The sequence below is a fragment of the Ixodes scapularis genome, unplaced genomic scaffold (assembly GCF_016920785.2).
Source record: "Ixodes scapularis isolate PalLabHiFi unplaced genomic scaffold, ASM1692078v2 PGA_scaffold6__148_contigs__length_123643588, whole genome shotgun sequence".
NCBI lineage: Eukaryota > Metazoa > Arthropoda > Arachnida > Ixodida > Ixodidae > Ixodes > Ixodes scapularis.
The window spans coordinates 4,875,495-4,892,683 of record NW_024609881.1 but is presented as its reverse complement, the minus strand read 5'-3'; the positions used below and the strand labels follow the sequence as shown (position 1 = coordinate 4,892,683).

Genomic DNA, 17,189 nt, shown 5'->3' with positions numbered 1-17,189 from the left:
ACACCGATTCTTTAATTAGAGCTATTATCGTTCTAATTAAAATCACTTTTAATGATTGCCATTTTTTTAAAGCATACTAATTGTCCTCAATTGGCGACGTGCGCGACCGAAAGGGTCGTTGTGGTCGGCCTTCCACGATTGGCCGAACGCTGACTATGACGTCAGAAAAGGATTTATCATCGACGGAAATAAGAGGAATAAAAGAACTTTAATTTTGACGGTGTTGGCAGTGTTCCTTTGAGAGCGCAATGATTTCAAGCTTCCACCATGCTATTTACAAACACCATCGAACTTTGTCTTTGCAAGCTAATAACGTCACAAGGGGGAACCGTAGGAGGGCGCCACTAAAACACCTCGCCGGTAATAATAAAAAGAACCTTTGTTGAAGCAGACGACGCGTACTTGCGCCATCTTTTGAAAGGTGGCTGAAATTCGAGGTTGAGAAGTTCAGGAAAAGTGACGCTGATTCTGTCCCTGACGCAGAGGATTCTTTTCTCAAATATTTCCTCGCGCTACTTCTTTGTTTTTGCAATGAGTGAATAATCTTGCAAGAAAAAGAAAAAGAAAAAAAGCCAGGGCACGAGCAAGCTCTTGAAAACATCTACTGAATATAAATAAGCTATTCAATGCTGCCCGCCATGTTCCGACACCACGAAAGGTGCGAATATTGAACTCCACATAATGGTGACGACAAAGGGGAATTTCTTTCCCTTCACTCCAAGATTTTTTTTTTTTTTTTTTTTTTTTTTAAGGTTTCAGCTTTCCAACCGTTCTGGTTCTGTTTTGTTCGCCATCGTGCAGGGATTTTAGATTTTCAGTTTTAACGTTACTCTCCTCGTAGAGAACTTACTGAGAGTGTTATGTGTAAACCGCAGTGACTGGTCCTCATGGTAAGGCAACAAACAGCCAGTCATCGTGGCTCAAATTCGAGGCTCAGGAAAAGGGTCTAATAAACTCCCTTTCCATGCAGTGCTCTATCAAAAGCGTTGCACATGTGCGAAACCCTCCCTAGGCTCGTCTTTCTTTGGATTAATTTTTATTTCATTTATTCAAATAAGAACAATGTCAGACGATCAACTTTAATGGTGTTGGTTTAATAATGCAACGACTCTAAAGGGCGGTTCAGACACTTGCGTTTGAGTGCGTTTGACTGCGTTGCGTCGAGTACCGAAAGCGAGTCACCGGCACATCTGTGTTTCGTATGAAGCGTGGAATCCAATTCAAGGAATCATCTTGGCACGCGATATAAGCAGCAGGGATGTCCTGGTTTCTCGCTGCCGCAACGCAGTCAAACGCAGTCAAACGCAACTGTCTGAACCAGGCTTAAGCTTCCACTTTGCGCTTTACACCAACCACGGCTCTTGTCCCTTGCAACTAATTATAAGCAACCAGGTCCGACTTGCTAGAAACAGCGTCTCAGCTGAGACTTTGGGAAAGAAAGCAATTCCAAAGCCAGCGCCCGAGCTGAGCGGGACTCAAGCCCCGTCTCAAGACAGTCGCGCGCCCCACCCTGTGCACTGCTTTCTTTCACTCAGTCTCAGGGTCTCAGCTGAGACGCCCAGGATCACTACTCGTGGAGTTTCCTCGCGCATCTTGTATCGGTGCTCGGTGGCACCCGAAAGAAATGCGACTGACTCCGTGTCACGGCAAACCTCAAAGAGTGTTTATTCCCTCGTGCGCCTGCACAAGTCACGGGCACCAAGGCACGCGCGCCCGTGCTTCGCTTATAGAAAGCGGAAAGTTCAAAAGAGGCTCACGCCACATCTCCCTCTGGGGATAAATAAGAGTTTCGAGAAGTTTGTAGTTATTCACCAAACCGCTGGGGTGCAAACACTTTTCTTCCAGCCCTTGTTACTGCCACGGAAACTCTGCAGTCTTGCGTCGATGACTGAGACTCCGAAGCCTGCTGCAATGTTGGTGGGTGCTCCATGACGTCTTCCCCGGGTGAAGCAGGTCCATCAGGAGCGGTTGTGTTGGCTGGCCACAATACCAGCTCGTCGCGTTGACTAGAATGAGCCGGAATTTGGTTGAGGGCTCTTCGGTTGCGACGGATGTCCCCTCTTGTGGTTCTGACCCAGTAAGACCTTGGCGTGTCCGCTTGACGGAGGACCTCCCCTGGACACTTGAGGTCCTTCAACCACACAGGCGATCCGGGACCCAGTTTGGGTAGCCGTCGAGCTGCATGTCGGCGGTCGAAGTGTGCCCGTTGGAGCTCTTTGACTTGACGGTCGCGTCCAGTCGCGACGTTGTCGTTGACTTGGCCGGGAGTCAGAAGAGCTGGGTACACCGGGATCCGCGTCCGCAGACGTCGCCCCATGAGGAGTTCGGATGGAGTCCGCCCTGTCGGACCCGGGGTATCCCGGTACGCAAGTAAAGCTAAGTACGGGTCCTCTGCTTTCTCAAGCAGATTCTTCATGGTCTGCACGATGCGCTCGGCTTCTCCATTCGCCTGAGGATGACGAGGGCTGCTAGTAGTGTGCTGGAAACCGTAGTTCCGGGCAAACTCTGCGAAAGCATCACAGGAGAACTGTGGTCCATTGTCACTACCGTAGCAGGTATCCCATGGCAGGCGAATATGCTTTTCAGACATTCGATGACAGCCTCAGCTTTCGTTGACGATAGATAGGCGATCTCGGGAAAGCGAGACCTGTAGTCAACGCAGAGCAAATACTCCTTGCGTCGCAGATGAAGCAAGTCCAGCCCAACCATTTGTCATGGCAGAGATGGCGTCACCGTTGGCATGAGAGGCTCGGCGTTTTGTTGACGTACCTTTGTGCATACAACACAGTTATTGACAACCCTTCTCTGCTCGGACGACAGTCCTGGCCACCAGAGAGCTTCTTTCGCGCGCTGCCTGCACCGTCCAATTCGCTGATGTCCCTCGTGGAGTCGTTTCATCATCTCCTTCCTTGGGCGGTAAAATGGCATCTACGCATCAGCCAAAGCTACGCGCTTGAGCTGAGTGACACCAGATTGCGCGCGCTTCAAAATGCATAAAAAAACGATTGGGCACAAAAATGGCTGAGATGCACCACTTCATGTGGTCTACGGTTCGTTGTCATTTGAAAAGAGAAGACGGTCTACGGTGTTTTGCCGTTTGAACGTGAACGTGCAGACGGCCATAGAAACGTGAAGACACACTGAACTTTGGATGGTCTAGACCGCTTGGCGGTTCTCCCGTGTACATGTTGTAAAAATAAAAATAAATATTACGACAACAAGTGTGCGTGCGTTAATAATAATAATCCTTATTTCCATACATACATGTGTCTGAGGGGCTGCGGCAAAAGATTACAAAAGGATATTCCGCACATACACTTATGATTGCTTACGTGTGGGATTGTGAAAGCATTGCAGTCCCTTTGGTGATAAGTTTTCAATTTATTTTTTCGACATGCGTTATTCTTGCTGATTCGGTGTGTGACGCGCGGGAGACAGCGCGCTCATGTTATACACCCATGACGTGGCGCCACCTTCTCCCCATTGGCTGCGCCGCCACGTGTTCAGTGACGCACGCACTTGGGCACACCTTTAGTCAGCCAGGTGGTTGCGACGTGACGTGTGCAATGACGCGCGCACTAGGCACACCTTAGTCAGCCAGGACCGCGGAGCCGCCGTGGAGTCGGGGAAGCGAGCCCGTCTCTCACCCCGGAGGCCCGGGTTCCATTCCCATCCAGACCGAAATTTACCAAAGTTTCTTTCGAAAGCCATTCATTTACTTTGTTTATAGGAACCTTCGTGAAAATTGTGACGTCAGTCCGAACATTTTTAACGTGTTTTTACTCTTTGCGCCGTCGGCCATTTTTCGTACCATCGCTTAATCATGCTGCCGACGCCGGTTTTTCGCGTAGTGGGGCAAATACTCTTTTCACATTAAAAAGTCTTCTGACCAGGTCATCAGCCCCTCTTTGCAGCATTCAACGGTGTACAGGACCAGTGTCAGCATAAAAAGAAATTATGCATAAAATAATCAAATTGGCATTAGCTAAGCATCGTAGTCACATTAATTAATATCAACGTCATCAAAAGTTTCAAATAGAAATCATTCACATCGGCATCATTGAGATTACATTCATTAACATGCAACGTCAGCGTTACTGTAAAATTCTCCATTTCTGTAGCATTCAAACAGATACATATATATATATATATATACAACGCGCATGGTGGCGGGAGGCCGAAGGCCTGGGTATATAACTGACACGAAAAAACCCTTCGTGAAAACAGCAACAACGGACGATTTATTCTTCGACGTTTCGGCCGGAGTCCGGCCTTTGTCAGGGAGAACTTTTACAGATTAACGCGGGTGGTATTTATACAATGCTACGGTCGAGTTCAAGTTTCGGAAACGGTGGGATGACGGTTGGAGGTTCCAAAGAAGCCTAGGAGGAGTTCCAGATGGGTAAACGTTTTATACAATGCTAAGGTCGGGTCCAAATTTCGGCGGGGTGACGGTTCGAGCTTTCGTGAGAGGGAAGCGAGGACAGTTTGTATCCGGGTGAAGAAGCTTGTCGGTCGGGGCCAAGTTTCAGGGACGGTGGCATGACGGTTGTAGCTTCTTGAAAGGAAGCGCAGGGTGACTTTGTGTCCGGGCGGGCAGGGGTGACCTGGACGATAGCGTACGATCGACGAACGACACACGCGCAAACTAAAATGCTGTCTAAAAAAAACCAAAAAAACAAAACAAAAAAAGAACGGCACGGTCATTTGTGTTGTTTTGTGAGGCATGCATGAGTGAGACCTGGAAGGGAACAATGTTAAACCTAGAAATAAAAAGAAAGAGAAGGAATATCAAAACCTGGAAATAAAAGAGAAAAGTTGATGGTCCAGTTCCGGCCACAAACACATATAACGTTTGTATAAAACGTTTGCCCATCTGGAACTCCTCCTAGGCTTCTTTGGAACCTCCAACCGTCATCCCACCGTTTCTGAAACTTGGACTCGACCGTTGTCCAGCTCGCTTGCACCTTTGCATTTAATTGCATTATAATAATAACTTTAAATTGCAAGCTTCACCCTTGTTGGTGTTCGACTGGTGGCAGCTGATAAAACCCGTTTGCTCTACTGACGTCTAACCCCTGGTTAGCTCAGTTGGTAGAGCGCTCCACTTGTAATGGAGAGGTCCCGAGTTCGATCCCGGACCAGGCGGATTTTTTCGGTCGCTCATCAGTCACCTAGCTGTGTTTGGAGATTTACGTTTGTCTTTTGTTCCTCTTGTGCCCCTTCTCCAGGGATTACTTTCGTCGACTTTCGTCGTTATAAATACCACCCGCGTTAATCTGTAAAAGTTCTCCCTGACGAAGGCCGGACTCCGGCCGAAACGTCGAAGAATAAATCGTCCGTTGTTGCTGTTTTCACTAAGGATTTTTCCGTCTCAGTTATATATATATATATATATATATATATATAACTATATATATATATATATATATATATATATATATATATATATATATATATATATATATATATATATATATATATATATATATATATATATTTATATATATAGAAACAGCACCTGAGATAAAAAGAAGGTACTCAAGAGAAATATGACGAAAATAATCCCTGGAGAAGGGGAACAAGAGGGACAAAGGACAAACATAAATCTCCAAACACAGCTAGGTGACTGGTGAGCGACCGAAAAAATCCGCCTGGTCCGGGTATCGAACCCGGGACCTCTCCATTATAAGTTCGTCATCCTTGTCCAGCTCGCTTGCACTTTGCATTTAATTGCATTATAATCAAGAGAAATATGTTCACAAAATATTTGCCCTTATGGAGTTGGTCGGAGAGGTCGCCAAAACTGACGAAGAGCCTACCAGGCTCGAAACGTTTCTGCAGCTCACTTTTTTTGGCGACCTCTCCGACCAACTCCATCAGGGCAAATATTTTGCGAATATATATATATATATATATATATATATATGGGTGAGGCAGAGTAGTTTGAGAACAATGGACCGGGAAAACGTAATAAGTCAGAGATCCGTACCTGAGGAGTTGCTCTGCTAGGAGTTTATTGTATGTATTACGACAGTTTCGCCGAGAGGCTGGGCTTCGTCAGGAGATGGCATACACACACACACACACACATCTATATATATGGAAGAAAAAAAAACCCTTAGTGAAAACAGCAACAACGGACGATTTAATCATCGACGTTTCGGCCTGGAGTTCGGCCTTCGTCAGCCTGAAGAAGGCCGGACTCCGGCCGAAACGTCGAAGATTAAATCGTCCGTTGTTGCTGTTTTCACTAAGGGTTCTTTTCTCCTTCTATACCCACGCCTTCGTCCCCCCGCCACCATGCCCGTTGTGTGTGTGTATATATATATATATATATATATATATATATATATATATATATATATATATATATATATATATATATATGTACACACACAACGGGCATGGTGGCGGGGGGACGAATATATGTGTGTGTGTGTGTGTGCTCGGGTGTGCTAACCACTCCTCGGAGACCACGTACGATGGTGTGAAGTGCCCGTGTTATATATATATATATATATATATATATATATATATATATACTGGTTCCTATGTCAAGATTCATGGATGCAGCGTTTATATTCCTAAGACTGAGTGGAGAAGAAATATATGTAAGCGAGGTGTGTGTCAGTTGACGGCACTTAAAAAACAAATGGCATTGATAGCACATTCATTGTCAACAGCGCGTGGCCGAACCGTTTTGACATGAGCCGGTAACCGTTATTTTTTTTTTCCGGTTCAGTTCCGGTTCGGGTTCATCGCGATAACAATATAACGGTTCGGGTTCGGGTTCAGTTCCGGAATAAATACCGGTTCGGTTCCGGTTTTCGGTTCGGTCCGGTTCCGGTTCGACACCCTGATATATATATATATATATATATATATATATATATATATATATATATATATATATATATATATATATATATATATATATATATATATATATATAAGACGTTGGTATTTTTTTTTCAACATCAAATAATAAATATACCTAATTATTAATGCAAAAAATATCAAAAGCACCATAAAAAGCACTTGGAAATCTGCTAACCACTCACCTAACAAATTTTAAGCCACTGGGGCTAAGAGATACTTTTACTCTTTTCTTGAACATGCAGAATCTTCGACCTCGGCCTACTATTTCAACAATATTAGGGTGGTTATTCATAAGGTCAGATAATTGGTAATCAAGTTTAATCAAACTACTATCAAAATTATGAGTTATATAGAGCGTCCTTCTGATTACCCGTCTTGAAGAAAAAAAGTCTGCTATTGCTTGTTTTATTATAGATCAAAATGCAGTTAAAGACTATAAGATACACAAGCACAAACACGCATACTAAAAGCGCAAGACCATGGTGCGTGGTTTGCGCTTGATTGCTTTGACCGGGGACAAAAAACGCAGCATAGGACGTTGAGCTCTGTGACATAGGGTTTTCTGGCTCTGCTTGATTGGCCTCATTGGCCTGTTATGTCGGCTGCGCTCTGACTTACAGCGAAAATGAATTTAAACGTTTATGTCGTGCAAAAACTCTTTCATTCGCGAAATGCTAACAAGGCATGTCTTATATATGTTCTTCAACGTTTGATAACATTCTTCACTGATTGATTGACTATGTTTTTAATGCTTGAATAGGTAAAACGATAGCTACTGGCTTGTGAGCCCCTAACAAAATTGCTTTGCCAACCCTGCAGTGCGGAACAAAGCCAGTGTCAAAGAACAAATTTTGCCCAGCTAGGCACTCTCGATCGGGTCGATGAGCTAGCTGGGCTCCGCTTCTGTGCGAACTGGCCACTGCTAGCACCACTGGCACGTTTGCTGGCATTTGTGTCAGCGGGAGCACGCGCTGAGCGCTGAGCGCTGAACGCGTACGGGCGAGCGGCAGAAAGGAGGACATTAAGAGCAGAGGAGGAACATCGCTGCCACGAGCTTGTTTTTTGCTACACGAATGAGTGCCGCCATCTAGTGGTTGAACTAATGGCTTGTTCAAGATGGCCGCGGTGGGACCGCCGCCTCAAGCAACAATTACAGAAACAAAGAAACAGACGAAGGATTATTTGTGGCAAGAGAGCATCCAAGCTTTTTTAGAGGTCAGCTCTTAGGCGCCCGTCTCCGGCTTGAGCGGCGTCGGCGTCGGCGTCGGCGTCGGAGACAGCGTCGCCGTCGCCGTCGCCGTCGGCGTCGGCGTAACCGCGCGGTGCATGATGGGTAAATTTCCCCGCTAAATTTAGCGGAAATTTTTCCCCGCTAGGTGTAGCGGAAGTTTTTCCCTGCTAAATATAGCGGAAATTTTCCCCGCTAAATTTAGCGGAAAAGTGGCCCCGCTAAATTTAACAGAAAAATTTCCCCGCTACATCTAGTGGAAAATTTTCCCCGCTAAATCTAGCGGAAATTTTCCTCGCTAAATTTAGCGGAATATTGTCCTCGCTAAATTTCGCGGTAAAAATTCCCGGCTAAATGTAGCGGAAAAAATTCCCCGCTAAATTTAGCGGGGAATTCTTTCAGCTACTTTAGCGGAAACTTTTTTCTTAATTGGGAGGCGAGCAGGAGAGGAAATGGGGGGCATAGACATTCTCCACCGTTTTTAAAAACAACGTCCGCTGCGTGTTGACCGACCCTCGTATGGAATTCGCAGCCAATACCGGGAGTCTGATCAAGAAGCGTCCTCGTTTGAAGCTTGTTTTTCATTTAGCGAAGTTTGACACATGTTTATTAATATTGCGTATAATGCTCACTGATTTCAACTCAGTTTCAGCTTTGTTTGGGCAAGCTACAGAGAAGCACGTACACATTATTATTTTCCTGGAACGACCGCATTCCTAAACGACCTTGACGGCCACGCATGGACGCAGTAAACGGTGGACAACGCTCGCGAGCGCGCATCATCGAGCCAGGCTTCAACGGTGCGCTCTAATTTCGTCAGCACTTGGTTAAAACATTCGTGCGCTAACGCCGCAGAACCCCGGCTGAGACGTGTCAGGCCTCATCGCCTCAGAACTATGCAGGTCCTCGGCAGACTTGAAGCAGCAGCCTCCGATGCCCTTCTCGGTCTGACAAGGCAGACACGTCATTGCGATCCTCTTTCTTTACACAGCTGGCACTTTGACGTCACGGCGTCTCCTTCCAAGAGAACGACGTTCCTTTGACGTAAGCGAGCGTTTGTTTCGGTTCCCATCTGTTAGGGACCGCAGACGACGTTCGCTCGTGTTAGGCCGCTTAACTCAAGGTAGGCAACGGTCAATACTTCGTTTTTTGTTTTTTGTTTTTTGTTTTTTTTAATAGGCCTGTATAAGCTTGAGTTTTGAACAGCGTACCTGGTGAGTAAAATCTGACATTTTTAGGTCGGATGTCGGAATCTCCCCGAGTCAAAATCATGGCTACGTGCCTGCCCCAAAATATATCTCGAAGTGTTCGTGACGAGTGCGTCGCAATAACTACGGATTTACCATTAATTTGAGTCACACGCGACCGTGTCGTCGCACAAACCTGCGCCCTGCCGTCCAGCGCGCGTTTTAACGTGCAAAGTGTCTTTCACAGTTTCAAGATAAAAATCGTAAATCTGAGTGCCTTTTTAAATGTCTCCGGGGCATAATTATTAGTGCATTACAACCGCGTTGCTTTTTGGTGTTGAATTTTGTGGCGCCTTCTTAGCAAGCAACGCTTACCAGACGTGTACGTTTGGTGTGAACATTTATGGCGATTATGAGGCATCAGTCACAAGACCATCCGTTAAAGACGAACACCTACACAACTTTATACGTAAGGACGCCTTAAAGGGGTATGGAAACGAAATGATGTGAGCGTGAGCTCTCTACCCCTCGTTTCAAAGCCGACCAGCGAGAAGCGCAATGCGTATCGCGCTCGTGACGTCAATAGCTTCTGCGCGGGCAAGGGTGCTGTATAGTTGCGAGCGTTGCCGCTTGGTGGCGTCAACGCATGACAATCTCGCCAAGCAGTAATATCCGAGGACTGTACGCCCTATGGCCGGAGTTTTCGGCTTAAACCGATAAAAACCGATAACAGTGCGCCGAAATTTTTTTTTTTTGAAAATTCTGTTTTAACCGATAAAGGTCAGTTTTAGGTTTTCATTTTCGATTTAAACCGATAAAAGCCGATAAGAGGTACGTCGAATTCATTTTCTAAAATTCGGTTTTATACGGAAAAGGTCACTTTGACCTTCCAGTCGTACCGCAGAGCCGTGGCGAAAATTTGGAATGACAGTGTCTATCGAAACGTGACCGAATGTATGGGATATACAAGGGTGCCATCACGACGCTTTGGGTTAATGTGCGCATCATCGATCGGAACGTGAAGTCCGAATTGTCCCATGACTTCGCCATGTACGAGCGTGTTTTAAAACTCGTTGTAAGGAAGACTGACTCGAAGCAAGCTCTGCATGTTTGTTGTGTTTCACAACGTCGCATCGTGTCTCTTTTGGCCGATTTTGGCTCAGGCAGCGCTTCTTTTCCTTCAGCCTGCCAATGTACAGTGTTAGCGTTGAGAGGGCATTCTCAAAGCTCGGGGTCACATTGACAGGAAAGAAAGAGTGCGCATCAACGAGGAGTACCTGGGAAAGTACATGTGTGTGCACTATAATAAGATCACGTAATCCTGATGTACAGAAAGTGAAGTGCCATGATTTTGGGCATGGGCTTCATATCTGACTTGTATGTACATCTGTGCTTTTTTTCTTTTTTCTTTTACAGTTGCACACATTGGCCAAATAGAGTGTCCATTTCTTTTTCATTTTATCTGTACCGTTATTCTTTGAGTGATCCCAAGTATCAGAGCTACAAGGATCATCTCATCCGATGTTCGTTGGTGTTTATTTTATATTCACCGAAAAAAGCCGATAAACTTTTGTGGGCAAAAATATACGCCGAAAAAAAAAAACGAAAATTGAATTTTAAAATAAACACCGAAAAAAGTACGCCGAAGTTTGAAAAAATAGAAACCGAAAAATAGAAACCCTACGCGGCGATGCCGGTATTGTATGTATGTGTGTGTGTCTGTATGTATGCATGTATGTATGTAGGTATATATCTATCTATCTATTTATATATTTATTTATTTATTTATCTATTTATTTATCTATTTATTTATCTATCTATCTATTTATTTATCTATTTATTTATTCATCTATTTATTTATCTATCTACCTATTTATTTCTTTATCTATTTCTTTATTTATCTATTTATTTATTTATCTATCTATCTATCTATTTATTTATTTATCTATCTATCTATCTATCTATCTATCTATCTATCTATTTATTTATCTATTTATTTATTTATTTATTTATTTATTTATTTATTATACCCTCAGGGCTGAAGCATTACAGAGAGGGTGGGCAACGGAAGTACAAAAACGCTGAAAATGGTTAGTCCGGCACAGATCACGAATAGTAACTTGTTAGTGCTTCTTTAAAGAGAACAAAATCGCCAATGGTCGCAATGGGTGAGGGAAGGCCGTTCCATTCACGGGATGTTTTTTGGGATGAAAGATTTGAAAAAAGAATTTGAGATGGAGGTGGGTATACCAACTTTTCAGCAGTGATCGAGGCGAGATGATACGTAGATGGGGGCACTGATTAGTTGCTCTTTCAAGAGTGAATTGGCATAGTAAATTTTATGAAATGAACAGAGACGGGAGATAGTGCGACGAGTGAAAAGAAGGGGCAGTGAGAGACTAGCTTTCATGGATGTGACGCTTGATGTACGATGGTAGTTTGATAATATAAAACGTGCTGACCGGTTTTGGATGGCTTCAAGCGCTGATATGAGGCTTTCTGTACCGGGATCCCAGACCGAGCATGCATATTCAAGTTTTGGTCGCACCAGTGTTTTATAAAGTAGTAATTTTAATGATGATGGAACTAGAGAAAAGTTACGTCTTAAATATTAAAGCATGCGGTTACTGTTATTAACGATATATTCGGTGTCAGAAGAGATATGAACACCTAGATATTTGTAAGTTGATACGTTTTCAAGGAGGGTATTTGATAGGAAGTAGTTAGGACAGAGTGCTGCTTCGCGGGAAATCCTCGTTGTATCACATTTCATATGTTTAGTTTCATGTGCCAAGCAGCACACCAGGAAGAAATTGCATTTAAATCAGATCGAATTATGTGTACGTCAAAGTCATTAGTAATTTCACGGTAAACAACGCAATCATCCGCAAATACGCTTATGGAGGAGGAAGTGCTAGTAGGTAGGTCATTTATATATATTAAGAATAGGAGGGGGCCTAGGACAGAACCCGGCGGTACACAGGACTCAACGAGGGACGATGACGAGATTTTGTTACTGACAGTTACAAATTGCGATCTGTTAGCGAGGAAACACTCTAACCAAGATAAGATATATGGATCAATACTGAGTAGGCTAAGTTTGTATAGTAGTAGTTTATGCGTTACCTCATCGAAAGCCTTTGCAAAGTCCAGAAAGATGCAGTCAGTCTGAGGTCCACGGTCCAGAGCCGAGTGGAGGTTGTGGGTGAAAACCAAGAGCTGAGTATGGCACGAGAAAGATTTTCGGAATTCATGTTGAAAAGGGCTAAAGAAGGAGTTGCACTCCAGGAAACGCGAGAGCTGTGAAGAAATTATGTGCTCCATAATTTTGCAGGGTACGCTAGTAAGAGATATTGGCCTGTAATTTAAAGGGGAGAAACGGTCACCAGCTTTGTGAATTGGAACAACCTTTCCTACTTTCCAGCCCTCAGGTAAGACGCCATGATCAAGTGACTGTTGAAACAAAGATGACAAGATGATCGAGGAGTACATTTTGGTATTTTTTAGAAATTTCGCGTTTATCTCGTCGACACCTGATGCCGACGAAAGCTTGAGGTTTTCAATAATTTTAACAATACCGGGTGGATCAAACAATTGGTAACATAGGCAAAAAATCAGAAGATGGTAGTATGGGATGGTTCGCACTTAAGAGATCACTAAAGACACGTATGAAACATTCGTTGAAAGTCATAGCGCAATCTTCACCGGAAATCACCTCTCCGCCTGAATTTTTAAGTTTTATTAAATGTTTGTCGGCACGGTTGACTAACTTCCAAAACTGCCTTGGATTGTTAGTGAGCACCTGAAGGTAATTTTATGCTGAAGAAGTTATTTTTAGTTTCATCGACGGCCAATTTGTACACTTCAGCTGCCGAATGGTACGCGGCCCAGCGATCAGGAGACATTGATGATTTAGCTGCTCGAAACAAGCGCTTTTTCTTATTAGACAGCCTTTTTAAAGTCGTATTATACCAAGGTGATTTCGAGTTTGATTTGACAACACGAGAGGGAATGTAGTTGGTGATCAATGAAGTAATTTTATCTTTGAATAGACACCAATGCGGAGGGCAAGTTCGTCTGCTTCTTGCGCAGGGGGTAGCGGTGACGTCAGAACGCCGAGCCCTGATTGGCTGATCGCGACCCCCTATCAGAGCGTCGTCTGCTCCTTTGCAACGTCGTCTGCTCGCAACGTAGTCTGCGTCTGCCTTACCTTTCCTGCCACTTTCGGAAGTGCAGAGGCCAGATTCACGAAACGATTTTACGCCAAAAATGTGCGTAAGACAAAACTTAAGAACAAATTCGTATTCACGAAACGAAATTTTCGTAAGTTTTGCGCAGGTTACGACGAAATCCTACGACAGCTCCGAAGCTGTCTTACGCACTTCTTACGATCAAATCAGCATGGCCGACAGCGTCGCGGTCGCGATGACCCACGGACGTTTATTATTCTACGTGCGCTTCTCACGCGTCCCGACTTCAAGCAGCAAGAAAAAGTAAAAAGTACTTGAAACAGATTACGACGAACAAGAACGCAGGATCCATAAACACCCGGGAAAAGCTCCAACGGCCACGATTACACCGAACACGACCAAGCGAGTACGGCAGTTAGGCCTAGCAGGCACTCCGCGACTCGGCGACCGTCTGCCCACAACCGGCTGGCGTGCTGAATGGAATATGCCCGCGCGACCCTTGTGAACCCTTCCCGTATTATACTTTGATCGCTGACCTCAATTTTAGATTAAGAGGTCACTCTCTTCCTCTTGTTATCTCCTTGTTTCCCGAGGCAACGGTGACTCTCGCCGGTGAAAAAAACAACTGGATCTCCGACAGACGCAGGAAAGGTAAAGCAGCCATCGCTTTGACTAGCAGACGTATAGGCAGACGACGTTAACTGCGGCAACCCGCCGACGCCGTTAGAGAATGAGGGGTCTCGCCGCACACAAAAGGAGGAAAAAAGTATTTGGGAGGGAACTTGCGGGCACTTACACGCTCACTCTCGGTTCTTAGCAAACAAACCTCGGCGCCTCGGGACACCTCGCTAGTGAGTCCTTTGACTTCCCTCCTTGATGCGCGTCTGCTAGTTGTTAGACATAAACAACGTACCGCTCGAGTTATTTTGTCTGCCCTCTCTGAAAGGCGAAGTCGAGCTCGCTCGTAAAAACCTGCACTTCCGAAAGTCGCAGGAAAGGTAAGACAGACGCAGACGATGTTGCGAGCAGACGACGTTGCAAAGGAGCAGACGACGCTCAGATAGGGAGTCGCGATCAGCCAATCAGGGCTCGGCGTTCTGACGTCACCGCTACTTCCTTTCTCATGCGCAGAAGACGAAAATGAGCCCACTTGCGAGGCGTAAAGAGTCCATGAATGTACATAGCTCGCCGTTTATGGACTCAAAGTCGGCTCCGGCGTAATCACGGATGTGTTTGACACACTCAGCAGAATTGTTCTTGGGAATTTTCAGGAAAAAATGCAAGGCTAAATGGTCACTAAGACCTGGAAAATAAGAGATCGGCTGTACGAGGTCCTTAGACGTAGTTAAAATAAGATCAAGAACGTTGGCTGCTGAGGACATAATTCTCGTGGGCTCGGTTACTAATTGCGAAAGATTAATATCTGCAGAGAGATTTAGGAAATCGTTTCTTTCAGAAGAATAACGCACGCAAATAGGAATATCTTGTCACCAGCTAATATTTGGGAAGTTAAAATCGCCAAAAATAAATAGCTGCGAGTTGGGAAACCTTGATACAATCCTGCTAAGTGTGTCATGTAATAACTCCACAAAATTCATAGTAAAGGTAGGTGGGCGGTAACATGCACAGACAACAATGTTTCTGTGACTTAGTTGGAAACGCACACATACAATTTCTAAGCTAGATGCTAAGTTAATATGAGATGACTCAATGGAATCAGCAACTGCACGCCTCCGCCCGTCCGCGAATCCCTATCATGCCGATAGACTTTGTACTGCTTATCACAAAAAAAAAAAAAAGTTCATCGTTACGAATTTTACTAGAAAGCCATGCTTCGATCAACACAATTTCATTTCATTTCATTTTATTACCTTAAAGACCCCGTTAGGGGTATTACATAAGGGGTGGGTTACACATAAAAGCATTTTTAACAGACATTCATGTCGGAAGGTGGTTGACGACAGTCTCCATGAATACGGACGGACATGTGATGGCGGCGACGTGGTGGGGAAGGCCGTTCCAGTCTGCAGCTGCTTGAGAAAAAATGTCGGCAGAAGCAGAATCAAGAGCGGAGCACAATTCATCGCGTTTCTTTATTACGCTTCGGATATTTGTAAAGACAACAAACATTTTTCACCGTCGTATCTTTGACTGGAACAGTGCACGATTGTTATGACGTTGCTGATTCTTGCACGTGTTGCGGTTGGAGTGACTCGGCACCTCTATTAGTAGCACTGGTAGCACTAGAAATTTCATAAACTTCGTCACTCGTACTGCAGTAGGCGTAACACTTCTTGTTTAGGTAAAGCCTGTTGTATCTTATCTTAAATATACTATCGGGACTCAGATTTTGCGAAATCAAACAACTTCTTGCGCGCATAACGTGCGGCTGGTACGAAGTCTTCATTGACGGAGTCGTTCCATGTTTTTAGTTTAGCTTTTGCTAAGAGGATTCTCTCTTTAGTTTTGGATGACACAAATTTTACTATTACTGGTCGACACTTATTTCGAGAAAACGTCCCAAGTCGGTGCGCGCGAGCGATTCCCTCATCAGAAATGCTCAGCTCAGGGACATTAGAAAGCAGCGAGTGTACTTTTTGCTCAGATTGGGCCCAGGCCTCTGAGGGCCAGTCATCTATGCTATGAAAGATTAGATTGATCTCGCCGAGACCGATCTTCGAGGTCGACAAGCCTAGCACGCAAGAATGCATTTTCTTTTTTAAGTTCTTCTAGAATCTGATGTGTAGTGCGTACTTCACAATCCAGTCTATCAATAGTATTAGTCTTAGTTTCCACATTCTGGAATCGGTTATAGATGTCTGTGATTTTGTCTTCCAACTGCTGTTGATTTGTTTTGATTTCATCTACAACCATTAGTAGTTTAGACTGACCATCTTGAAGCAGTTTGCACATTTCGTCACGCTGCTTGTTACGCGTATCAGGACCGGGGTTTACCTCAACGGTCGCCGCATAGCATCAGCAATTTTACAGAATCTATACTCTGACCCACGATCGAGAACAACTCCCGTAGGCATGGGAACACCAAAAGACAAACGTCGCTTGATTTCTTAGTGTTCAAAGAATCGATATTACTAACCTGCGTACAGAAGAAGCGAAAAACGTTAGCCGTCCGCATCGTATGGTTGTTCTCATGCCCAGTGAAAGCGTAGGCGATAGGCCGGTTCCTCTTATCGTGTGGCGCCGCTGATGACGCTGATGATGAGGCTGGCCTCTCGAACGTTTTTGGCAGGATGGTTGGCGTGTCCGGTGGCAGACGAAGTGGCGTGTTCTTGTTAATGACTGGCAGTTTACCCGCCGCTGTGGCAGGTTTTGCGAGTAGATCTGTAGAACTTGAATCCACGAACGTGGATTGAAGTACTACAGAGCGTTCTACATGAGCGTTCATGTAGAACGTTCTGTAGCGTTCTACAAGTTCCACATGAGCGTTCGGCTCATGGCACATGAGCCGAACGCTCATGTGCCATAAGCATTCGGCTCGCCGAGTTCGTTTCACACCGCAGAGGTAGGAGCTCGAGGGAAGTGAAAATAACCAGTACACAGCAATGGCGACACCTGCAGGCTATGTATAGTATACTGTATACGGTATTCACCGGGTTCCATATTCGAGCGCGCTATTCACAGCGCATAAGGGGGAGTGAATGGAGGGGGAGGAATAATACGGTTGATATGGCAGAGGTCCCC

The 17,189-nt window shown here is 44.8% G+C and overlaps 1 protein-coding gene and 1 pseudogene across 1 annotated transcript in view; one reads left to right on the top strand and one right to left on the bottom strand.

The window, feature by feature from the left end:
• The first annotated feature begins 9,189 nt into the window (after window positions 1-9,189).
• The window catches only part of LOC8037789 (3-phosphoinositide-dependent protein kinase 1), a 62,182-nt gene continuing 54,182 nt past the window's right edge, over window positions 9,190-17,189 (top strand). The window contains exon 1 of the mRNA XM_042294409.1: window positions 9,190-9,233. The gene's annotated coding sequence lies outside the window, so the exon portion shown is untranslated. The remainder of the gene's footprint in view (window positions 9,234-17,189) is intronic.
• Window positions 15,658-16,965, bottom strand: LOC121838348 (annotated as a pseudogene).